This window comes from Papio anubis, chromosome 4 (assembly GCF_008728515.1).
Source record: "Papio anubis isolate 15944 chromosome 4, Panubis1.0, whole genome shotgun sequence".
Classification (NCBI taxonomy): domain Eukaryota; kingdom Metazoa; phylum Chordata; class Mammalia; order Primates; family Cercopithecidae; genus Papio; species Papio anubis.
In genome coordinates this window covers 107166261-107192792 of record NC_044979.1, presented here as the reverse complement: position 1 = coordinate 107192792, position 26532 = coordinate 107166261, and the positions used below count along the sequence as shown (strand labels likewise).

The 26532-nt window shown below is 41.2% G+C and overlaps 1 protein-coding gene and 1 pseudogene across 8 annotated transcripts in view; one reads left to right on the top strand and one right to left on the bottom strand.

The window, feature by feature from the left end:
* ELMO1 (engulfment and cell motility 1) overlaps nt 1-26532 on the top strand; it is a 620389-nt gene that overhangs the window by 67662 nt on the left and 526195 nt on the right. The gene's annotated exons all lie outside the window — the stretch shown is intronic.
* Nucleotides 5114-5611, bottom strand: LOC108585011 (annotated as a pseudogene).

Here is a 26532-nt window from a genome sequence, read left to right as displayed (position 1 = left end):
CATGAAGTTCTGCTTCTCGAAGTTCTGCTTCTCAAACTCTGCCTTTGGTACTGGAACTTTGGTAAACCAGTAATCTAGGGGGTTTAAATAATCATGGTCACCCAGATTAGAGAAATGGTACTCTGAGAAAGGTTGGTTCTTTTTCTTAGTAATAGTTGTCTTATGAATGACACGGACCGTGAAGTTGGACATTATCTGGGATCTGTTCTCACTCTACAGCAGCTGGGTAATCTTAGACAAGCTATCTGTGCTACTGGCGGATTCTGTATTTGAGAATCCAGTTACTTGCTAGTATCTATTTGTAACCCCCAAATCAGTGCTTATGGCACTTTTGTGGTCATTTGTGGATGAGCAGAGCAATGAAAACTTTGAGTCGCCTGATGGGCATGTTTCTAGGCCTGTCTTCTTGTTTCATTTCTCATACTGTAAGCAAGTACTCTTTTCGTGGTCTATTTAATGCCACATTTTTCACATTTTTGTGCTTTCTGTTGGTGATTTAGCTGTTTAAGATGGCTCTAGGGGTGGTACTGGTGTGCTGTCTAACGTTCCTAAGCACAAGAAGGCCGTATGTGCCTTATGGAGGAAATACGAGTGTTAGATGAGCTTCATTCAGGCATGAGTCACTGTGCTGTTGTCCATGGGTTCGAAGTTAATAAATCAATAATATGTATCAAAGAAAGTGTCTTTACATAGAAACACACATAAAATAAAGTTGCACATTGATTTGTTGACAACGATGCTGTGACATTACTCTCAGAGGGACCTAACTCCGTATTTTCCTTCAGGAGCAATCATTTAATGTTGGCAAATTCAGTGTTTGTGGTGACTTTATAGAACACAACTACTTCTAATGGTGAGAATGGATTGTATTCAGTCTTTCTGACTCTCAGCTTCGAAAAGTAACATTGAGACATTATCAGTCATTATGCCAGGGCAACACATTTAAACAAGGGCTATGTCAAGCAAACTGGGTCATACGGTCATCCTATCCTGGGTAAAATGGATATGAAAATACCACCTTCCAGTAGCATTCAGCAAATAATTGTCCATCCCCTATGGAGCCAGGTACTATATTGGGAAATGGGTATCAGTGATAAACAAAACCAACATGTCCTCTTTCTGCATGGTGTTTATAGTGTATTGGAATAGGAAGACACAAAATGAATAAGCATACAAATAATCATATTGTCTGTCATTCAGAAAGTCACCAGGATAGCTAAATAGTAGAATGGAGAGCTTTATTAGTAATATGGGTTTGCAAGCCAGGAAGAGGAAGTCTGTACATAGACTGAAGGTGCTCTATCTTGGAAGAGGGGAAGGACAACTTGGATTTTATGCCTTACAGGATTCATATTACACAAGAGTCATGCATATTCAGCAAGTTTGGGGGAAAAGCTGTACATATTTATGAGATGATCCAAGTACATGCACAATGGGTAAACATATATGCAACATACATCCCACGTTCACTTTGGGGCATAGTTTTAAAATTAAAATGAGTTGGAAAAGGCTCTTTACATCCAAAGGTGAACTATAGGACACAAAGGCAGTTTGTATGCATCCTCTATAAGCTGCTGAAACTGGCCTAAGGTCTGCAGTACATTATCCAAAAAGAATGTTTGTGAGGGCCATCCTCTGTCCAATCAGAGTTGCAGTGGCCTGGGTTGTAAATCAGATTTAAGAGGAGTCTGATATCTCCATTTGTTACGAAGTTTAGAGCCATAGGAATTTGGAAATTTGCTATGCCAACTGGGTCCTGACACCTCAACACATAAAAAACTTTCTTTTCTTAACCTTAGAGTCCATCTTAGTTGATAAAGGGGTATCTATTTTGATCTCTCAGATCACAAGTTATAGATTATGACCAGTTCTATGAAGGATAACAATAAGCTGTTATTGACAAGAATAAGTATCGAATTGGGAAGTTGGAATGGTGAGGCATGGAAGGCCTCTTTGAAAAGATGAAATTTAAAGCAAGATGGGTAGATGAGCTTCATTTTACCAGAAGAAGAGCTTCCCAGGTGGAGAATGAGGCAGTCTAGAGCCCGACCCCTTCAAGGAAGATCTTAGTAGCTGAAAAGTAATGAACAAGAAGAATGTGATGCAAGATAAAGTCCTGTTAAGAATTCTAAGAGCAATGGGGATCCACTGAAGGATTCCGAGCAGGGAAGTAATAAGATATTTTACAGTTCTCTGGAGTGTATGGAATTGGAAGTGGAAGGAAGAGCAAGTGAATGCAAAGGACCAGTTAGGAGGCTACTGCAGGAGTCCAAGCAAAAGTGACGGTGGCAGTAGAAGTGAAAGGAGAAGATAGGTTTGGAAGAGATACTCACAAGGTCAGATCTGTTGGTTTTGAATATGAATGTTTAAAATAAAAAAAAAAAGATCAGGAATGATTTTCAGATTGTTTGAACAGAGGTACCATTTTCTGAAAGGGGAAATGTTGAAGGAGAAGTAGATCATGGACACGGAGTCAAGAATATAGCAAATTAAAGTGCATTTACATAGAAGACCATCTGTAAATATTAGTTTTTTTTTTCATTTATACCCTGGCAGTAGGAATTTTTAAAATGACATTTGTTCCTTTCATCTCCCTCTTTTTCTGGAGGGAGATTTGTAGATTTGTGTTTATCAGAGTCCAAATTTGGTAACCCCTCTTTCTATTTTCGTATCAGTTTTCTGGACATTCTTTTGCATGCATTAGGTGGAAAGTCGGTTAATACTCATCTCCTCAGTTCTGCCTCTCTCCACAAACTTCTGTGGTTTCCCTGGTGCAGGTTTCAGATCTGCTTCAGGATACCAGAAAGAGAGAGAACGGGGAGCTTTATCTGCTCTAGATTATTGTACAGGCCACACAGTGCCCCAGCATTGGCCTTCTGAGGCTATAGCTTTTCAGTTCACTCCCAAGCTCAGCTGCTGTCCCAGGGCAGAGTCTCCATCCCAGCATGCTGGGACTGTAGAAACTTCAGTGGCAGCCATGCCATCAGCTGGACCAACCTATCCATAGGGACTTCTGGATTTTGTTTCCGAACTTGGGTTGGACTTCTGACTCCTCCTCCCATCTTTGGGAATTGCCTTGGGAAGAAAACTTTTCCTCTTAGGGTTGCACGGTCTGAGGGATGGGGGCTGTGCATTAACTGTCAATAGACTAAAAGGAGAAAAGACAAGGTTGATTTCCATACACTGAAGTACTCTTTGATAAGTGCTGCACAGACAGGTACATTTATATACCAATTTAACAAATAAGAGTAGTGCTGAGCTTCACTGGGGAAGTATAGCAGGCCCTGTTGTGCTTTTTGATGCTTATGGCAACTGATTTTGTACTTCCTGGTGCCAAGGGGCCGGCTTCTCCCACGTAGCAAACACCCTTGGAGGGGGTTCAATGGTGGCTGGATTTCCCGGAGGTTCTGCTTAAATTCAGAATACTACTTTGATGGGCTGTTCGTCCCTTCAGACCCTAAATTTCCTTTCCTCTCAGAAGAATCCTGGCCCATCAGAGAGTCTAAATTGAATGCTGGGAGAAAAGGGCTCCTGGAAGTGTCTCCCATCCACATGCAAATATATCTACCTTCTCCCCAGTGACCTGCTCTGTCTACCAAAGAGCATTGAGAGGGGTGACCCTCCTCTGGTCACAAAAAGGTGGTATTCCCCATTCTACCATCGTTGGTGGTACTGACGCATTCCATTTACATAACTGTGTGAGGCCACTGTGTTGACTCATCCCTGAACCCGGAAGATCTGCCTCAAGTGACTTTTCACTTTGGCTACCCCGAGACACATGGCCTGGCAGCTTCACTTTCCTGAAACTAGGTAAGATATGCCACATCCTATGGATATAGAGATTTTTAACTACAGATGGTCCCTGACTTCAACTTAAGATTTTTGGGGGTTCAGTGGTGCAAAAGCAATAAGCATTCAGTAGAAACTGTACTTCAAATTTTGAATTTTGATATTTTTCTAAGCTAGCAATATGAGGTATAATACTCTCCAAAACTTGCAGTCAGCCATGAGATCACACAATTTTGCCCAACTGTAGGCTAATGTAAGTGTTCTGAGCTCCTTTAAAGTAGACTAGGCTAAGCTATAATGAATGTCCTGGAGGTTAGGTATATTAAATGCATTTTTCACTTACAATCTTTTCAACTTCACAGGATATAACTCCATTGAAAGTCAAGGAGCATTGGTAATGGATAATTAAAGGATGCCGTGAGTTACCAGTTCACAGATTTCTTGCAATTTTTTAATCTCTGATAAATGAAAATGTTACACCCCAGTGGGTTCTTCTTGCCTGCTACACAGATAAAGCCAATACACTAAGATGGCAGTGTTGACATAGAGAATGAGTTTAGTTATCACAAGGCAGCCGAGCAGAAGGACAGGAGACATTTCTCAAATCTGCCTCTCTGAGAGCTTGGAGGCAAGCGTTTTTAAAGGACAATTCGGTGGTCAAGAGGCTAGGGAATGAGTGCTGCTGATTGGTTGTAGATGAACTCATAGGAGTGTGGAAAACTGTCTTCATGCGCTGAGTCAGTTTCTGGGTGGGGGTTACAGTACTAATTGAATCAGCTCCTTGAGATGAGTCAGGTCCCTGAGGTGGCAGTCAGTTCACCAGAATGCAAAAAATCTGAAACATATGTCAAAGACCAATCTTAGGTTTTACAATCGTGATGTTTTCTATAAAAACAATTAGAGAAGTTACAAATCTTTTAACTTCTGGCAACATGACTCCTGAGCAGTAAGCAAGCTAGGGAACAATAACTGGTTATCACTTATCTATGCAGGTCTTAGCAGAATTCAGGCCCCTCCCATAGTTAGCCTTGTCTATGCCTAGGAATGAGGAAGGGCTGTTTGAAGCAAGATGGAGTCAGGTATGTCAGATTTCTTTCACTGTCATAGTTTTTTGCAAAGGTGGTTTAGCAAAATGTTTAAAAACAGTGGGCACTAGGTCAGGTCTGTGATCAAAGGTATAATTCTAAACCTTGCGAACTGAATTGGTTCATCGCTTCCTTCAAGGGCTGTAAGAATCAGTGTTTTTTTGTTTGTTTGTTTGTTCGTTTCTTTAAAGTTTTTTTTGGCTGTAAGTTTATTCAATGCAAAATAACCCTCTCCAGTTTTACTGAGGTGGCTTACCATGTTCACAACCAAATCCTCCTCTAAACTGGAATTCAGTTGCTGATCCAGCCCCAGCCTCCGCTTTCTTGTTGACACCAGGAGACACAGCACTATATCTGCAGGTATCTCTGTTGGCTTCCCCTCTTGTGAGTCTTGCAGGTTGCTCAGTCTCCAGACCCTTAGGCCGAGGCCTGCCAGTCTCTGGACGGCTGCGGCATAGAGTGGCAGGCACAGTCTCCAGGGCAGATGAAGGTAATCATGGAGATACTGGATACCCTCATTGGTAAGGTACCAGTAGAAATGCCTCCAGGCAAAACTGTTCCTTCACGCAGCCTCGGGACTTGAGAGACTGCACGGCCTTCATGACCTGAAGATTGGGCACATTCTTGTCTGCCAGCTCCCGGTGCTTACACATGTGGACATCCTTCTTGGTCACCATGACTCCCTCCTTAAAAAGGAGTTCATAAATGGCAATCTGGTTCTTCTTAGGCATCAACATCTTGGTGGCTATAGGGTCCGGGACCGGGGCTTGAATCATACCTGACTCCATCTTGCTTCGAACCTCACGAGCTAACTGCCCTTGCTATTCCTGGGCATAGACAAGGCTAACTATGGGAGGGGCCCGAATTCTGCTAAGACCCGCATAGGTGAGTGATGACCAGCTATTGTTCCCTAGCTTGTTTACTGCTCAGGAGTCATGTTGCCAGAATCAGGTTTTTGGTTAGGAACCATTTAATATTTGTTTACTAGATTATAAAAACAGAAATATTTTGTTTTTCTTTTTTCAGTTACCAAGTGTTTAGCAAGGGAAATGCAACCTGCTACAATATGATTATGCCTTCTCTTGAGCGCTACATTGCTTCTAGGGAGAAGAAATATTAGAATAATCAGAAAGATGGAAACAAAGAGCAAAAAAATTACTTTGTAAAGTTAAGAGATTTTTTTCTTTCTTTCTTTCTTTTTTTCTTTTTTTTTTTTTTTTGACAGAGTCTTCCTCTGTCGCCCAGGCTGGAGTGGAGTGGTATGATCTAAGCTCACTGTAACCTCCACCTCCCGGGTTCAAGCAATTCTCCGCCTCAGCTTCCCAAGTAGCCAGGATTACAGTCATGCACCAGCACATCTGGCTAATTTTTGTATTTTTAGTAGAGATGAGGTTTCACCACCTTGGCTACACCGGTCTTGAATTCCTGACCTCATGATCCACCCACCTCGGCCTCCCAAAGTACTGAGATTACAGGTGTGAGCCACTGCACCCAGCCAAGATTTTTTATTTATTTATTTATTTATTTATTTATTTATTTATTTATTTATTTTGAGACGGAGTCTTGCTCTGTCGCCCAGGCTGGAGTGCAGTGGTGCAATCTTGGCTCACTGCAATCTCCGCCTCCCGGGTTCAAGCGATTCTCCTGCCTCAGCTTCCTGAGTAGCTGGGACTACAGGTGCGTGCCACCACACCTGGCTAATTTTTTGTATTTTTAGTTCAGATGGAATTTCGCCGTATTAGCCAGGATGGTCTTGATCTCCTGACCTCGTGATCCACCCGCCTCCGCCTCCCAAAGTGCTGGGATTACAGGCATGAGCCACCGCGCCCAGTGCCAAGGGATTTTTTTAAACAACTAACTAATGTTCTTTTTTATCTGGCAAGCAGTAATGATGCATTGGATATAGCATATATAGGTTTTAGCAAGATTTCAAAAAAATTATTAGTTCTCAGACAACATGGAGAAATGAGAGCTGGATGCTAATATAGTTAGACACGATGGTTGCATAACAACAGCAAAGCCTCAGCCTCCCCTCTCCTTCTTTCCCTGTGGGTACTTAGGTGACCCTGAGCTAAGACTCGTTGGCATACTGGTGTTAGGACCTGCATTCATTCTGATGGATCATTGTGCATCCTGTATTGTTGTTAAATATTTTAAATATGCTCTCAGGGTGTAATAAACTAGAGCTCTTGGGAAAAGCAGACGGAAGCTGGATCACGGCCACGTTAGCTCTTTGGGAACTTTATGCATCGTGCCCACACCCTACCTCTAGTTAAAATGAGAAACAACAATAAAATAAGTAAGAAAATCCAACACTGTCCTTTTCCCCCATAATGATGACTTCAGTACATCTTTAGAAATATGAAGTAACAAATTATATTTTATTTTCTCAATGATTGGGTGCTCCTGCTTTGCTGGTGCCTTCAACATGAGCCTTTGTTGAGCTCCGAGTAGGCCTCCCTGAGGCAGCAGGAGAAGGAGAGAACTGAGAATTAAGGATTGGTTCTGTTTAGATTTTGAGCTTCCATTGGTAGTTGTGTTGACTTAAAGTGAGTGCAAATTGTTTGCACAGCCATTAAGCATTTATGATAATGTATTGAGTTGTTTAAAATAAAAGCACTGCTAAAATTAAAAAATTAAAATAGCGCCATAAACAAATAAGTTTTGGATTTTATTTTATTTTATTTTATTTTATTTTTTTTTGAGATGGAGTCTCGCTCTGTCGTCCAGGCTGGAGTGCAGCGGGATGATCTCGGCTCACTGCAACCCCCACCTCCTGGGTTCAAGCTATTCTCCTGCCTCAGCCTGCAGAGTAGCTGGGATTATAGGCACGTGCCACCACACCCAGCTAATTTTTTTTTTATTATTTTTAGTAGAAACGAGGTTTCAACATGTTGGCCAGGCTGCTCTTAGACTCCCGACCTCAGGTGATCCGCCCCCCTCAAGCTCCCGAAGTGCTGGATTACAGGCGTGAGCCACCGTGCCCGGCTACCTTGTAATTCTTTTAATGGAAAAATAAAGCAAAATACTTAACAGAGAGGGATTTACTACAAAAGTGTAAATTGATTAAACTACCACTTTTGCATGTTGGATTGGTGAAATGATTTGCTTTTCACTTTAGGGTAAGTGTGCCTTTCCCAGAACCGACCTCTGCTAGCGCCGTCTGCAGTGTTACACCTGATTCCATCTCCTGCTGCATCATGAAATGCTGACTCTCAAGGCAGACAATGGACAGGATTTCAGACAGAACCATTTACCTGCCTGTGTGATGTTTCCCTGTAGGTGACACAGCATGGGTGCCACTTCTGTACTAGCTGTGGAAGTCTGGCTCTTCCCTTTAGTAGCCTTAGGATACAGGGCTGGTTCTGGCTTCATTTACCATCATTAAGAGCCTGTTTGACTGGAAGAGATGTTATCTCATGATAAGTGTTCCCTTCTGCTCCTTACCAGGTTGGAAAAATAGATAATGATGAAAAAGTGTGCTGAGAAGCACCAATTGCCAGATCCCCTAATGTGTGAGGGATTAATCTAGAAATATAGTGGAAAATTTCCTTTAAATACATAAACTAGACTGAAGGGACTGGCAGAAAGTAGGGTGACAGTTGTTTATGAAATTATTGCATTTTTATTAGTTTGAAATACACTTGCATATGTTTCTGTTAGCCCTGGGGAGGAGAGAAAATTTTATTAATGTAATTCAAAGTTATAAACATCACTCATTGTTAAATTGCTATAACTTAAAAATAAGATGTGTAAGTTAGGAGGGATAACAATATAAATTCCTGGAAAATTTTATTTTGACCTGCTTGACTTTGTGAACTTAGAAAATAATAATGATCATTTATTGAACATGTATTATGTACCAGGGACTCATTGCAATCATTTAATCATCACAACAACCCTGTGAGTTATAGCATTATCATTCCCATTTTACAAATGGGGAAACTGAGGCCTGTCAAGCTTAACCGACTTACCCAGAATCACCCCCCGGCTGGTTAGTGATAGATCCAGGGTTCCCTCCCAGGCCCTCTGACCTCAGAGGTTATGGTCTTCATTCTTCATGTTTTAAATGCCGCAGTCACTTAACTTTTTTGGGCTAGTTTCCTTATTTTTAAAATGTGGGGGCAAGACTAGATTCTTTATAACAAATTAGAGTTTTGGAACTGTGCTATCTTTTTTTTTTAACTGAAACTGAGCAGAGGCGATGTTCATCACATACTCACTGCAAAAGGTCAAGAGAATGACTAAAGGGTAATTACCAGCAGTATTTGTAGCAATTTAAGTCATTTCAGGATTTTATCTTTGACAGTTATTAGTTATTAGTTTTAGTAACAGGGCACTGAGAGAAGGTGTTTCTTAGTCTGCATCTCAGTTGCTTCCTGATTTCTCTCTGAACCAACCTCCTCCAACCCCATCATCTCCCAGGAGCTGCTAAATAATCACACTGCAAGCAAGGGCAATCGGCTGCTCTTCGCAACTCATCAAGAGAGTGACTACTGAATGCAGGGGATGAGTAAGAAGAGGGAATTCAGGCAACGAATAAGAAACAGTTCACTAATTAGGAGAACCAGGAGAGACTGCTGTTATTCTGTGCTATTCAATCTGGAAGTTACTAAACTCTACCTTAATAGAAAATGTGCACCTGACTTCTCTAGGAAAGAAAAGAAGCGTTCATTAGCAGATTGGAGATTCCTCTACATTGCTTGGAGTTTCCAAAGACATAGCCAATTGAAATATCTATCTGTACTTTCATATTTATTACTGAAGGAACCCCCCCCCCCGTTTTGTTACTGTGCTTAATTTTGGTGTTTCACATAAGTAAGTTTTCCAAATAAGTGAAAGCTAAAACTAAATGTTTCATAATAGATTATAATGAAATGTTAAACCTTTATTAAGTATACGATATAAGCAAATGATGCATTAGAGCATCTATGTATTGTTTAGTGAAGAATTATAAGATGAATATCCATGTACCCATCATGCAGCCTAAGAAATATAATGCTAGCAGTACTTTTCAATCCTGGATCCCATTCTCTTCCCTAACTCAAGTAAAGACTGTCCTGAATATTTTATTAGTAATTTCTTTGTTTTATTTTGGGGTTACATAAATATTAATAATTTTTTTTGCAACTTTATAAAAGTGGAATGATTCTCTCTGAGTTTTTCAGTGGCTTGTTCAATATTAACGTTATGTTTCTGAGATTCAACTATGAGAATGTAGTTCACCCATGTAGATGTAGTTCATTTTTATTCTTCAGAGTATATTCCATTTTATGAATATGGGACAGTTAATTTTTCTCAGGAGAGATAGACATTTATTTGAGTTGTTTCCATTTTCTTGCTATTAGGAGGATATTGTGAATATTTTTGTCCATCTCTCTTAGTGTAGATGAGCAAGAGTTTTTCCAGGATGTATACCCAGGAGAGGAGATGCTGTGTTGAAGGCTACACACACCTAAAATTTTACTGGGCAATGCCAACTTGTTTCCGAAGTAGTTGTGCCAACCTTAATTCTCACCAGGAGTACATGAAAGTTCCTGTTGCTCCACATACTTGCCAAAACCTGGGGGCTGTCAGATTATATACATTTTCTAGCCTTTTGGGTGTAAAATGGTGTCAGCATGGGGGTCTCTGCATTCCTCTGATTACTAATGAGGTTGACCATCTTTTTATAGGTTTATTGACCTTCTTGTTTTTTCATGAAATGCCTGAATATGTCTTTTGGGTTGCTTGTCCTTTTCATATTGATTCATTGGAGTTCTTTATATATTTTGTGTACTAAATCTTTGTTCATTATAGATGTTACTGTAGAGGCAGGAAGGGGGTGATCCCTTTTCTCCCCAACACAAGAGTCACAGCCCACACCTTTATAACAAAATATAGATCAACATGAGAAAAACATAACAAACTCATTAATGTACTTAAACACTGGAGCCATACAAAACACATGAAAACTCAAGAAAGGACCAGATGGTTGATGCTTAAATATCCTTTTCACTGGGGAGAAGGAGGTGGAGAGCTGTAAATGAATGGGCCCACAAAACTACACCAGTGGTTTGTAAATGATTCTCTCTGGACTCTGAATGGGACCTAAGGACAAATAGTAGCTGCAGACAAGTTACAGGAAGGTAAGGGCAGAGCTGCATTGTGAACAAAGGTCTTATTATGCAGATAACAGTCTTCCAGGTCTTCCCTTGGAATTGCCCTCAGGAGAGCAGAGGCGGAGGCTGACTGGGCATGGTGTCCTGAGCACAGAGACTTCTAGTCTCTTCTCTGGTGGTTAACGTTTCCCAGTTATTTAATGAGATTCCTAGGGAAGGGGTTTTGAGGCAATTGCATTTCTTTTAGAAGTTTTCTCAATCAGATAAGGGAACTTATTGAGAGAGCCAGTCCTGGTGCTTTGAATAGTAAGAAGGATCAGAGGGAGTAGGGGGAGGTCAGATGGAGATCTTGAGGCTCCTTCATTAGTTCAGCATGTCAAGGCACCATATTTCAGGGCATTTTCTGAGCCCCAATATTGAAGATATCTTCTTTCAATGTGTGGTTTCTATTTTTTCTTATAAAAATTTTTTGGATATGTTTTTTTCTTATCAAACATTTTAATAAGCAGAAATTCTTAATTATATTGTAGATGAATTGGTCAGTCTCTTTTTTTTATGTTTTGGGCTATATATAGCTTGCTTAAGAAATCCTTCTTACCCGTTAGTTATTAGGTTATTCTTGTATCCTAAGATTTTCTGAGATGTCTGTTTTTCTTTTTCATTCAAATAGTTAATCTCTGGAATTGTTTTGTTTAATGTACATTGTAAAGTAGAAGCTGATTTCATTTTGCCCCCTACATTGTCCCAATGCCACTTATTAAATACAGGTTGAGTATCCCTAATCTGAAAATCCAAAATCTGAAATGCTTCAAGATGCAAAGCTTTTTGAGTGCTGACATGACACTCAAAGGAAATATTCATGGAAGCATTTTAAATTTCAGATTTTTGGCTTAGGGATGTTCAGCCAGCAGGTATAATGCAAATACTACAAAACCTGAAAGAATCTGAAATCTGAAACACTTCTGGTCCCAAGTGTTTCAGATAAGAGATTTTCATCCCTCCTGTCTCCCCCAGTCACTGGTCTGCGCTGTCACTTTTGGCACATATCAAGCTTCCATATGGGTGAAAGTCCTTCTCGAGACTATAAATGTTACATAACCTTGTTGACAGTTTTATAATATTGGGCTCTCTTAGTCTTAAACTTTGTATGTTTATCCATTTATTTTGGTGTTCTTTAATATTTTCCAGTAACTTTTATTGCTTTATACAGAAATATCTTGTAAAATTTTGTTTCATATATTCCTAAGTGTTGCTGCAGCGGCCAAGAGGGAAAGCTTCTCCCCTTCATCTCCTGAAGGTTTGCTGAAAATATACTGACAAAAGGCCAATGAAAAGGAGAGAAAGGCATACAATGTATTTAATGTGCACAATGCAGGAAATCACATGAGAATGATTTACCAATAGCCCAGTATAGTCCAGATGCTTATATACCCTTCCATTTATGGGAGAGAGGAGATAGAGAATGGGCAAGTAAGTAATAAGTTCCCCTGAGCTCTGAGGGAGGTGTCAGGAAGGTGAGAGATGGAACTTCACTGTGAGCAAAGGTCATCTTATGCAGATAAAGCCTCCCAGGTAATCTCTGAGAGCTGCCCTTAGGAGAATAGATGAAAAGCCTGTCCGGATGTGGTGATGACTTACAGTCTCTTCTCTTCTTTTCCTGGGTGGTTGATCTTTTTGGGCTATTTGATGAGATTCCTAAGGAGTGGGGTCTTAAGAAATTCCAAAGAGAGTCCCTCCCGGTGCTTTGGGAAAGAAGATCAGAGACAGGGAGGTGGAAGCGGGTCAGAGAGAAACCTTGGTTTTGAGGCTTATTTCTGAGGCTTTTCACTTTTCAAAGCACTTAGCATGGCAACGCTCTGTGTTGTGAAGCATCATTTTCTGCACTCCAACACTATCTTCTTGTTTTATTATTATCATGAAATGTATATTTAAGAAATAGTTCTTTCTGATGCTTTGTTCCTGGTGTATAGCAATGCTAGTCACTTTAATATATTGATTTATACTCAGAAACCTTGATAAAGCCTTATTCATCCTAATAGTTTCTGATAGACAATAATATTATCTGAATAATGAAAAATTTGCCACTCCCATTCTTAAAATGTTTAGAATGAGATCTCCAGTACAATATCAAGTAGAGGTAGTGATATTTGACTTCCTCGCCTTGTTTTTGATTTTAAAGGAAAAGCTTGATGGCTCACAGTTGAGCATGATGATTGCTATAGAGTTTCTGTAGACATACTTTAGGAAGGAAGCTTTCTGCCATTCCTAATTTGCCTACTTTCCTAAGATGCTTTAAAAAATTATGATTGACTTGTGTATTGGCCCTGTTTGGCGGTAGCAGAAAGGAGTTACATTTATTATCCATGATTTTTTTTTTTTTTGAGACGGAGTCTCGCTCTGTCACCCAGGCTGGAGTGCAGTGGCCAGATCTCAGCTCACTGCAAGCTCCGCCTCCTGGGTTTATGCCATTCTCCTGCCTCAGCCTCCCGAGTAGTTGGGACTACAGGCGCCCGCCACCTCGCCCGGCTAGTTTTTTGTGTTTTTTAGTAGAGACGGGGTTTCACTGTGTTAGCCAGGATGGTCTCGATCTCCTGACCTCCTGATCCGCCCGTCTCGGCCTCCCAAAGTGCTGGGATTACAGGCTTGAGCCACCGCGCCCGGCCCATGATTGTTTTTGATGTCTGCAGTGGAAATTAGTGAGGAGGGAAAGATAGGAGGAGGTAATATATGCTTGCTATATACTTATTTTCTGATTGCTTTATATGCTATAAAATAATTTCATACAAATTACCTCATTTGGGTTATTGTTTCCAGTGTCTTTTGTTTGTTTGTTTGTTTCTCGTAGGGACTTAGAGCATTCTGATTCCATAACTGTGGCTGGTCTTAGGCCCACCAGTTTTTCCTGCTACACATTGGTGATATTCAATTTGCACTATGCTTAACTAACCTATTCTTTCTTCCTTAGTCTTCTGTAGTCTTCCATGTCACACACGTAGCGAGTTGCACCTGTAGCCTGTTATTTTTCACTGTACTCCCGAAGAATTTTCTTAAAGTGTCTAAGAAATCAGTGGTATCCTTCCAATCTGATCCTTTTCTTCCTTCATTCACTTATTCACTTGCCAGATATTCATTGATTGCATACTATGTGACCACAGGTAAAATGATGAAGAAAACATCCCTGCCCTCATAGAGTTGACTCTCCAGAGTGGAATCAGGACAATAAACACATAGGCCAGTGTGTAGCATTGCAAGGTAGTGATGCGGTGAGTGAAGGAGTGAGTGGGAGAGATAAAGAGAGGGAGGGATGACTGGGAATGTGTGTGTGCCCATTTTACTGGCATTAGGTTACCTAGGAAAGGCTTCCCTGAGAAGATGACCTTTGGTCTGAGCCCCAAATACAGTGAGCAAGTCAGCTGCGGGAAGTTCAGGAACAGCAGATGAATGACAGTGTGTTGAGTCTGGGGAACTTGAAGGAGTCAGGTGTGGTCACAAGAGAACAAGTCAGGAGAAACTGGTAGGGGACAGAGAAAGAGACAGAGGCCAGGAAATGCTGGACTTGCAAGATCCTCATTAGAGAGATTTTGCTTTTATGGATATGATGAAACTATGTAAGTATATTTTAGAGGCACGTAATATTTTTGTTTACTTTCTCAAAGAATTCATCAGTCTGTTATCTGATTTCTGGGAATAACAATGCATCCTGGTCTTCACTCTTGTCTCAGAATCCTCAAACTCAGTGATTGATGGGAAGAAGCTTCTTGTTAATGTTCTTGAAATGAATACAGAATCTCTCTTTCTCCCTTAGAGGAGTTTGGAGAATGCTGTTGCTGAAGTTGGCCTGGCTCACTGCACCACGTGGGGAGGTGATGCTACCAGGGGGAGATTACAGAGGAATAAGCCAGCATTGAGTTTCCTCTGTGGTAGAGGCTCATTGTGTGAGGACAGGAGATTCTCAGTCTGACTTCCTTCTCCAGGTAGAAACATCTAACTTAACCAAGTGTAAATGATTCATGTGTGACTCTAGAACTTTGTCTTGCTTGTGCTCCTGTTCTAAACTCTAGGTGTTGGGAGATTGGAATGGATCTCATTTTGAACTGGATCTTAACTTCTTTGCTTCAATCCCCTGTTGATAAAATGAGATTATAGAGCAGTATTTGCTGACCTTCCTCACAAAGACCCTATGTGTGATCAAGTGATTTAGATTTTGAAAGGGTGGTTTGTTTTCTTAATATATGAGAAATAGTTAATGCTACAGTCTGATATAAAACGATTATTAATAATAATTTTTATTTTTATTGTATGTAATGTAATTTAACTCTGAAGAAAAAAAATGCTAGATATTCTTTTGAGACCACCGAAAGGATATGGTGATAGTTTCTTCCTTTGTCTTGTAGAAGAATACATGCTATAGAAATCAAGGAGTAAAAATCAGGGCATTCTTTCTGAATTTTCTTTCTCATCTTTTAGCCCCTTTGAATATGATGTGATTTTAGAAACAACTTAGAATTTGGAAACAACTTCTAGGTCATTTTAATAAACTTGGGAACCTCGTTGGTGGAGAGGTCCCTGTAAGTGGTGAATGGAAGTGAAATCTTATCTTGGGCATTCATCTATCAGATATTTTCTTATCAATGTAGTGGCTGTACTCTCTAGTAGGTTCTACAATTCATATTAGCCATTTTACATTTTCATACCTGTGAAGCTTAAAAACACTGCACACATTTGATACTACGACAATACAGGAGGGAGAATGGCGCTTGTGATAATACTTTACTATGTCTCTGCCTTGAAAAAGTAAGCAGTGAGTTGGAAAAATTGTTTAAGTGACTGAGAGAAAGGAACCTACTATTCAGGAAAGAAGAATTTTCAGATTGTCTGCATTGATTAATGCATTGGTTAGTTCTTCAACTCCCCACTTTACCTCAGAAGCCACATTTTTTCCTGTGTTGTTTTCACCCTGGGTTTGAGCTTCTATGATGGCTGACATCAAAGTTTTGGTCATAAGAAAGAATGACTGAGATGAGTAGTTGGTATTTGAGAGCTGGTGCTTCGCCCATGCTGGGTAGAAGAAGACTTCTTTTCTGCTTTTTCCAGCGGGAGAGCTTCCTCAGGTCCACTGTTGAGCAGGTGTTCTGCTGCCCGTTCTGTCCTGCAGTGACTTTGGTGTTGGTCCACACCAACCAGAGGGAGCTTGGGTACAGGGTTGACTCTGTGGAGCTCGGAAGCTCCTGGGTCCACTCTTATCTTGGCCATCCTTCAGTAGGATCCCCTGCAGCCGGCTGGGGAATTGATCAGTGCTCAGCAAAACAACCTCTTTTATTTTCGGGTGTCCTTTTGAAAGACCCTTCACTCTGAAGTTTCACAGCCTTTGATTACTGCAAGAATTTAGGATCACATCATAGAATTTAAAACACAAAGTGGAAAGGTGGCCTGGTGTTAGAAGTTATTTCCGTAAGAGGGGACGGCTGTGTTTTCCATTTGGTGGGAACGGACAGGAAAACTACCGTTGTGTTCCCATTCTCGGCAGGCTCGGATGGAAATGTGTCGGGATGAGGAACTTTCTGTTTGATAAAAGCTACAAAGCCCACTCACATTTCTAACCTTTTAAGTTATGACAGTCATTCACGACTGTCAAATATAATGGCATTTTGGACATCATCCAGGAATCGTTAACAGCTTCCAAGTGCCTTGACACAAAGAGTTTATGAAAACATTCTGAGCTTTGTTAAGAAGATGCTTCTGACCCACCTTCAATAGGAGTCGCTTTTTGTGTTATCTTTCTATCAATGGTGATAGAAAAGCCAATATCCTTAGCTGTCTGGTGCCTGAAAAACAGGATGTGTCCACAAAAGCACTCGAGTTCGCTCTCCTTCTCAAGCAAAATTTGCCAAATTTTAAGATGGTGAAATGAGAAGAAGAAGAAATTTGGTTTTGAGTTGAATTTTTCCCTATCTTAATTACAGAAGGTAAATATTCTGGAAAAAAAACAATTAAGCCAGAATTAAAGCATTAAAGTATGCCTTCTAGAACCTACAACTCATTTTCCTATGTGCTAAAGGTTTTGAAAACAAGTGAGGAAGTCTCTTTCTCCCATTGGATGAACATTTAGGTATTTAGGTGAAAGCAAAAATGATCAAGTGTGAATCTCTCTTTAGGAGATCTCTAGTTTAAGAATAAATATGTTTCAATATTATTGCTTGTTGTCTGAAACTGGGAACAATTTTAGTTGTAGATTTAACATCATATTTGGCAGAATACATATTTGGCAGAATACACTCAACCATGAGAGGGTCCCCTGTGTCTCTCTGGAGTCTCATTTTATATTAATAAAGGCATAGATGAAAACTGCTTGTAGTCTTTGGTTCTGAGGGAAACCCTGATTGAGGATTGAAGTTTGGCCTGCTGAGAGCATGTCAGCCTTTGCCCCTATATTGACCCAGGGATGGGGTATGGTGGGGGGTATTGTCTGACTTCTGTAGGGAGAGGACTCCTTTATATCAGAGAGGCCTAAGGACCTGGTAGAGTGTTAGTCAGAATTGAATGGAGAGAGGGATTCCGGAGGGATTTGCATTAGTCAAATGAAGAAGCATGGGTGAGAGTGGGTGGTGGTGGCTGTGGGGGGTTAGAGTCCTTCTAGGCCTAGGGTGTGATTTTCTACTGAACCCTTCCCTGACTTCTTCGGTTTTTCTGGTTACTTGATTTAATTTCTGTCCCCTGATTCTGAAGCCCTGGAGGTGTCTTCCTTCTCTTTCAACTGCTACCAATGTTTAGATCTTATGGTCACATGATTTCTGAGAATTTAACTTCATAGCTCATCCTCTTGTCTTCTGACTCAAAGACAAGCACATTCAAGATTTATTTTCCCCCTTCTAGCAAAAAATGAAAGGGGAGAAGTGAAAGAAGGTAGGTGTGCTTTAGAGTGATTTCAAGTAGCTGGGGGTAGAAAGGAAAAATGGAGAGGAAGAGAGACTACCTTTCATGGTAGGAGCTTGGCATGTTTGGGCAACTGAGAGAGGGCTGGAGCCACTGATGTGGGATGGGGATAGGAGAGAGGAATGGGGTGAGGGGGAGAGAGATGGATGGATGCCCAGGATGAGGTCAGGACAGATGGGCCCTGGTTAGATCACACAGGCCTTTGTGGGCCATGTTAAAGACTTTGGATTTGAGCTTGAGAGCAGTGGGGAGCCATTGAAGGGATTTAAACAGAGGAGGTGTTTGAAAGTCTTTGTGATTTCGACTTTGGAGGCTATGTGGAGAATAGATCTAAGGGCTCTTGCAAGAGCCCAGGTGGGAAATGTTAGTTTGGCCTAGGGAATGTTTGTGAGGGTTGAGTTGGTGGTAGACTGGACATGGAGGGGAGGGAGAAGGAGTGTGAAGAAGGACTCCTTGGTCTGGCACAAGCACCTGAAGTTGTCAGAGGGCCCTGAAGTCCTCAGAGGAGGCTAGTTCATGCTGTGGCAACAGCGGCTTCAACATTTCAGGCCACGGCAACAGAGTTTGCAGTCTTGCAAAATCTGCTATAAGTCCGAGTGACCCTCCAGAGCAGCTGTCCTCAAACTCAGTGGTCTAGTCTGCCTCCATATCAGTTCAGGTTCTACCAAATTCACTGTCGCAAGGGAAGAGAGAACCTGGCTCTCCAGTGCCTCTGTCACTTCCACTCACATGTCTTTAGCCACAAGAGTCATGTATATGGCTGTGACCTTATCCTGCCAGAGGGCTAGAAGTGCAGTTCCCTAGAGTGCTCAGAAGAGGGGAAGCAGGAAATCTGGTGTAAAGGTGTACCACAAAGCCATTTTCTAATGTGAGGAATCTGAAGGAAAAATAGCTTCTGGAGGAAAGAGTTCAGTTTTTGATATGTTAAATTTGAGATGCTTGTGAGATATCCAAGTAGCTATGTCAAGTAGGCAGTTGGCTATTTGAGGGAGGGAGAGAGGGAGGGAGGAAGGAAGGAAGGAAGGAAGGAAGGTAGGTTGGTTGGCTTGGGTTCAGGATATACGTTTAAAATGTATCTATGGTATTGGATGAGACTACCTAGAGACAATGTCTGAAGAAAGACAAGGACTCAAAAATGAGCCCTGTATTAGTCAGTCTAGGCTAAACTCTGCCGTGGATCCAAGCAATCTTAAAAGTCCTAGTGGCTTATCACAGGCTTTACCCATGCCAGATGTCCACTGGGGGACAGTGGGAGGCCCCATCATATAATAACTGTACCATCTGAGCAGAAACTTTGTGTTTTGTTTTCAATGTCTTATGCCCAATACCTGGAAGCATACCTGGCAGGAGGTAGTACCTGGCAATACCTGGCACAAGGATGTAATGGAGAAATTATATATATATATATATATCATATACATTTTTATTGAGGTACAATAAAATCAATTTTCATTTAGTGATTTTGACCAATGTATGTAGTCATGTAACCATCACAACACAGTCAAAAAACAGACCATTTTAAAGCTTTATTTTATTTTTTATTTTCTTCATGCTACCTTGTATAAGAGAAATAGACCAGTTTCATCACCCTAAAAAGTTCCCTTGTGCCCCCTTGCAGACTCTGCTCCCACCTCACCCCTGGCAACCACTGATAGGCTTTCTTTTCGTGTGTGTGACTGGATCTCTGTCTCCCAGGCTGGAGTGTGGTGGTGCAACCTCTGCTCACTGCAACCTCCACCTCCTGGGCTCAAGAGGTCCTCCCACCTCAGCCTCCCAAGTAGGTGGGACTTACAGGTGTGTGCTACCACGCCTGGCTAATTTTTTTTGTATTTTTTATAGAGACAGGGTTTCTCTATGTTGCCCAGGCTGGTTTTGAACTCCTGAGTTCAAGCCATCCGCCGGCCTTGGCCTCCCAAAGTGCTGGAATTACAGGCGTGAACCACTGTGCCCAGATGATATGCTTTCTATCAATATAATTTTGCCTTTTCTAGAATTTTCTAGAAATGGAATCATACAGTATGTGGTCTTTTATAACTGACTTCTTTTATTTAGCATAGAGATTGGTAAACATTTTCTATAAAGATTCAGATAGTAAATATTTTAGGCTTACAGGTGGTATGGTCTTTGTAGGATCTACCTACTCAGCTCTGCTGTTGGTAGTATGAAATGTGTACTGAATGGGTGTAGCTTTGTTCCAATAAAACTTTGAGAGGGCTGGATTTGGCCCATAAACTAGAGTGTGCCAGTATCTGACTCAGCATAATTCACTCCGGATTTACTTCTATTGTTATGTGTATCAGGAGTTTATTCTTTTTTATTGCTGAGTAGTCTTCCATTATATGGATGACGTTTTGTTTTTTCATCGATTGATGGACATTTGAGTTGTTTTGAGCTTTTGGCTTTTATGAATAAAGTTGTTATGAACATTCATACACCTATCTTTGTTTTCATTTCTCTTAGGTAAATCCCTAAGAGTAGAATTGCTGTGTCATATGATAAATGTGTATTTAATATTATTAAAAATGGACCAAACCGTTTTTCAAAGTCTTACTATTTATCAGCAATGTATAAGAATTCTAGTTGTTCTCAGTTTTTATCATCATCATGAGTATGTCCTGAAGTAAATACTTATTAATATTCAAATGTCAATGGATGTAAATGAGTCATTGAAAATATGTTGTGAATATTGTCCAGTGTCACTTGTATTTTAATGTCTTTTTTTTTTTTTTTTTTTTGAGACGGAGTCTCGCGCTGTGTCACCCAGGCTGGAGTGCAGTGGCGCGATCTCGGCTCACTGCAAGCTCCGCCTCCCAGGTTCACGCCATTCTCCTGCCTCAGCCTCCGAGTAGCTGGGACTACAGGCGCCCGCCACCACGCCCGGCTAGTTTTTTGTATTTTTAGTAGAGACAGGGTTTCACCATGTTAGCCCGGATGGTCTCGATCTCCTGACCTCGCGATCCACCCGCCTCGGCCTCCCAAAGTGCTGGGATTACAGGCTTGAGCCACCGCGCCCGGCCTTTAATGTCATTTTTAAAAAATGACTCTTATTCTATCTCATAGTTTTGCCATAAATTATTAAACTATTTTCTATTCTTTAATCTTAACGTTTTTATAACATTTTCCTGAGAACGATGTAGACGCCACCTTTGTGGATGGCAGTTAATTCAGTGTTAGACTTACTGATAAGGGGGCAGAGCACAATTTCTCTTTACACGTTGCAGTTACTGAAAACCACACAGACCTTACTACTCAGTTGGGCTGAGTACTGGGTTGAAATCTTTGAAATGTGAGGAGCCTAATTTAATCCCACCTCTGAATAGGCAGCCACTTCATCTCCTCCTGGGTGTACCAAGGCCAACCCACAGGCAGATTCTAGATTTTTCTCCAAAAAGTTATGTATCTGTTGGACCCCTAGAGTTTTGTCTTTTAAGTGTGTGACTGAACTAATTTTTACCTAGAAAAACTTTATGTAGATGTTTGAAATGTCAACCTTTTTTTTTTTTTTTTTTTAAATCTCAGTTAAGTTTCATAAACTTTCACTTTAAGCCGTGTAACTTCCCAGTGAACTCTCTTGTACCTGAGTGAATTGATTTGCTATGTAGGTTCTTTGCCACAATAAGCTCATTAAATGCTGGGGTCTGTTACCAAAAAGTGATTCTTTCAGTTTTGAGTACTTGTTCTGAGGCTGTACTCTGACAGAGCAAGATGTCAATTAAGATTATTCCTTGTTAGTGGAAATAAAATCACGTTATCTGCTTATAAAAGAATCTCTCTGTTCCTTCTCTAAGGGGAGGAGGAGTGTATTCAACTCACACAAAGTTTATCCATTCATGAAGTGAAAAGGTAAAAGCTTGTAGGTCACGAAGAGATCCCCGTTTTACCAGACCGGAAATTATGATCCGAGCCAGGGGGCATTTTTCCTGCAGAGCTGACTCTCAGAGGTAGTGTCAAATTGCAGCTTCTATCACAGCATCAAGAATGGAGTCTTTGTGGAGCCTGAAAATCTCAGGCCATAACTGATTCCTGTCCACAGAGTCAAAGTCAGAAGCAAGTTCGCCGTGTCGCAGTCAGTATTACACAAGTACAAGGTGGAAAGGTGTGACCATGATCACTAATGGAAAAGTGCATAAAGCCTTTGTCTTCCTTGTGAACCAGCCGGGATGTGACTTTCAGAGTCAGGGATAATGTTGGCTGGCTCTTACTCGGTGCCAGGCGCTGCTCTAAGCATTGTGCCTGTTAAGGTCCAAGGACGTTTAGGGTAACGGTTGAGAACACTGCGGATGGGCTAGATTGCTGACTAGCCAAATGAGTGACTGGTTTCCTCAGTGACTCCATCTACCCATGTTTAGGGTGGGGATTATGAGAGCGTCTTTGTCACAGGGCTGTTGTGAGGGCTGAATGTGTTAATTTATATTAACTGTTTAATAGGGTACCTGGCACAGGGTAAGTTACCTAGGTGTGTTGGCTATTACAGTTATTTTAATACTCATCCTAAGAAACTATTGACATAGGTGCTATGGTTTTCTCCATTTTACAGTTGAGTAAACTGAGGCACAGAGAAGAATTTTCCCAAAGCCACAAGGCTAGGAGGTAGTGAAACTAGGATTAGAATACAGACAGTCAGAGTCCAATCAGTGGCTGTTAACTGCTGTACTCTGCTGCCTTCCTGCTTATTAGGAGAAAATGACTGTGCATTTTTATATGTGATCTGCAGTAAAGCAGATAGTCCTGCAAGGAAGAAGTGAGTAGGAAGGTTGTATTTGGCACTGACGGCTTGGACTTTACCACTGGTTCCTCCAGATGAGTCTCTACACCCATTGCCTTGTTACTGGTCAACAAATTGGCCAAGAGTCCATCTTCTCTTTGGAGTAGTCCTATCTCAGAAATGACATCACCACCTATTCTGTTACAGAAGTCATAATCCTGGGTCATCAATGACTCCAGCTTCTCCCTGTTTGTCTATTATCAATTGTTTTGATTTTTTAAATAGCTTATAAATCCATCACCTTTTCTGTCTCCACGACCACCCCAGCCCAAGTCACTGCCATCAGTCACTTTCTTACCAACCTACCCCTGTCATCCTTGCCCCATGCCAGTGTGTTCTTCATGCAGGCAAAGGTAAAATGCAAATCCGGTCAGCTTGTGGCCGGGCTTAACACATTACCTGCTTTTACATTCCAATCCAGGTCTGTCTGCCTCCATAGCCTGTTCTCTTTTTTTCCCCCATCTTTCCTCTATAAAGTTTGTATGAGTTGACCTTGATTTGAAAGGTCGAGAAAAGTAAGATTCTTAGGTGTCCAGTGGAATCTGGTTTTCTTTAAACTTACTCATCAAATTCACACCTCAGATAATTGGGCCCCAGACTCTATACCCATTACCAGACTTGTCAGCAGAACTCAAGTGTTCCACATGGGTTTATAATATCTGGTATTTTTCTGGGCAAGGCAAAGTATATTGTAATAGTAAAATGATAAGATGCAAGATGGCCTTCTCTAATTTTTTTCACAATTGCCTTCATCAGTCTAGCTAGGGGTTTGTGTGTTGGTGTTTGTGTACTTGTTTTTATTGTCATTAGTTTGGTTATGGCACAATAGAGTCCTTGTCAAAGCAGATATTAGCAAGTTGAGTTCCAAGTTTGCTAGAACTGAATGCAGATACAAAGCATTTGAAATTATCAGCATCCTGTTAATAGAGGCTAGAGGAGAAATCAAAGTAAATTTTCAGAACTATGAAATTAGCAAACTACCAACACAGGGTTGGAAGTTTCTCTATTTTCCTCTTACCAGCTTTTAATCTGATCATTTCCCAGGGAGTGCAGACAGGCTGTGGGGAAGCTCTCTGCCCAGGCTAACTTGAAGGGAAAATGAGCATGAAAAAAACAATTCATTCAGAATGTTATCCTTGGGATACCAGTGAGCAGATCAGCAACACTAGGATGTAATCAATAATACTGGCTTTCAGAATAGAACCACATACCACTTTCCCCCCAAATATGCACCATGGACTGCCATTTAACACCTCAGAGCTTACTTCTCTATGCATTTGAGCAGGAACAAGCCTTCTTGTTCTTAAGCATGGCCCACTGGCTCCACTGTCATCTTGATGTTTGTGTGAAAAGCTCTCACAGTGTGGCCGTATGGCCATGCTGATAGCATGTGCCCTGACTGTTTTATCTTAAATCAAACTGCAACAAACTTGTGAGGGAGCTCAGATAAAAACTAGAAGGAAGAGATTTGTATCATAAAATCCAGGGAGTTTTGGCAGAGCCTCCTAAGGTGAAAGAGATGAGAAGGAAAAAAATCTATAGGTTTGTTTGTCTTACTAGTGAGGGTAGCGTTGTGGCTAATAACTAGAGAGGTAAAATATCTACCACCCTGAAAATGGGGGAAATTTGTTTTTTAACTGCATCTTTCCTGAGAAACATTTGAGGTTCTGCTGTTTAGAGCCATGATAAGACAACCTTTGGAATGCAGCTGAGTAATCACTGTGTCTTAGTCTCCACTAAAACCACAGCTTCTGGGGGGCAGCTGGGCTGAGGTCTCGCCAGCAAAGCTCATTAGGCCCCAGGTGAATCATGCCTACTATCAGTGTGTGATAGTGTGATGCCTGTGTTCAACCATCATACGGGCCACTGTTGACACTCCTGAAACCAAAGACAGGTTAGCAAGTGAAAAGCATAACACATTTATTTAATCAAAGTTTTATATGACATGAGAGCCTTCAGAAACGAAGACCAAAAGCCCCAGAAATGAAGACCCAAAGCCCCGGAAACAGAGACCCAAAGCCTCATAACTATTCTTATGCTTAGGCTTGATATAGAATGGACAGCCATGCAGAACTATGATTGGACAAAGGGTGTGACGTAATGGCAATATGACCGAGGAGAAACCTCAGCAAGGGCTGTTGGTTCAGATTCTTATTGGCCTCTCTGTGTAGCATTTCTTCCTCCTGGACATAGGGCAGGATCCCTCTGGAAAAAGGGTCTTGGGGGAGAAGGAAGAGAGTGACCTTCATAGGTTTCATGGTTTACTTTGGGGGAGAGAGGTTCTAGTTTCTATGACCTACCTTGTGGAAGAGGAATTTTTTCTTTGTATTTATTATTCTTTCATTAACATAAGTTAATGCTTAAAGGAATTTTGTGAATTTGTCTTCCTATCCCTTGATCATTTTTCTTTTCTTTTCTTTTTTTTTTTTTTAATTGTACTTTAAGTTCTGGGATACATGTGCAGAATGTGCAGGTTTGTTACGTAGGTATACACATGCCATGGTGGTATGCTGCTCCCATCAACCCCTCATCTATGTTAGGTATTTATCCTAATGCCATCACTCCCCTATCACACAGGCCCTGGTGTGTGATATTCCCCTCCCTGTGTCCATGTGTTCTCATTGTTCAACTCCGACTTATGAGTGAGAACATGCGGTGTTTGGTTTTCTGTTCCTGTGTTAGTTTGCTGAGAATAATGGTTTCCAGCTTCATCCATGTCCCTGCAAACAACATGAACTCATCCTTTGGAGAAACAGGAACACTTTTACACTGTTGGTGGGAGTGTAAATTAGTTCAACCACTGTGGAAGACAGTGTGGTGATTCATCAAGGATCTGGAGCCAGAAATACCATTTGACCCAGCGATCCCATTACTGGGTATATACCCAAAGGATTATAAATCAATCTACTATAAAGACACATGCACGTGTATGTTTATTGCAGCACTGTTCACAATAAAAAAGACTTGGAACCAACCCAAATGCCTATCAATGATAGACTGGATTAAGAAAATGTGGCACATAGACACCACGGAATTTTGTTTTTTATGAGTTGCTTCAGCGGTGAAAGAGAGATGGGAGAAAGGAGAGCAGTAGAGGTCAGAGAGACCTTGGTTCTGGCACCTTCCAGTCTTCTTTAGTTCAGAGTACTCAGCATGTCAAAGCTCCATACTTTGGGGTATTGATTGTTTTCTAAGCCCCAACACTACCCTCTGAATATTTGCTGGGAGGATTAGACAGAAAAGGATAGATGTCACTCTGCAAGGCTGGAAGAACATACAGTTGGGGAAGTTGTGCCGTAATAGTGGAGCAGATCCCCCTCTGTACAGAGGCTCGCCTGTAGGCCCTCTTAAAGCACTCAGCTGCCTCATAACTCAAGATGACATCTGGTTCTCCTTGGGGAGAAAGGATTTAGGACAAGTTGACTCCCGGTCACCTTCGTGTACTCAGAGAACTTTCCTAGAGGACTAGACCTGTGGTCAGGAGAGAAAATAGTTCTCTTATTTTCCATCAGGGCATCTGCTCAGGCAATTCTCTGTGACTTCCTGCCTTTGCAATGTAGGTCAATCCTTCCAGAATCTTACCCTAACTTTCCCCTCTCCGATTTCTGTCAACACAATCATTCACCTGGAATCTTCTGTACGCCCTCAAAACTTCAAATCTAAAAAATTCCCTGAACTTAAGGTGAAGTTATTATTTCCTTTCTAGTACTGTAGCTGTTTGTCCAATTCGGTTATGATGTTTACAGCAAAAGGAATTCTCATGCAGTGTGGCTTGTGTGTGTTTCACGAGACTGGACTACAGATGTGTTTCCTCAGTTTTATGTATCCAGCTACCCCATGTCTGGCAAATAATAATACC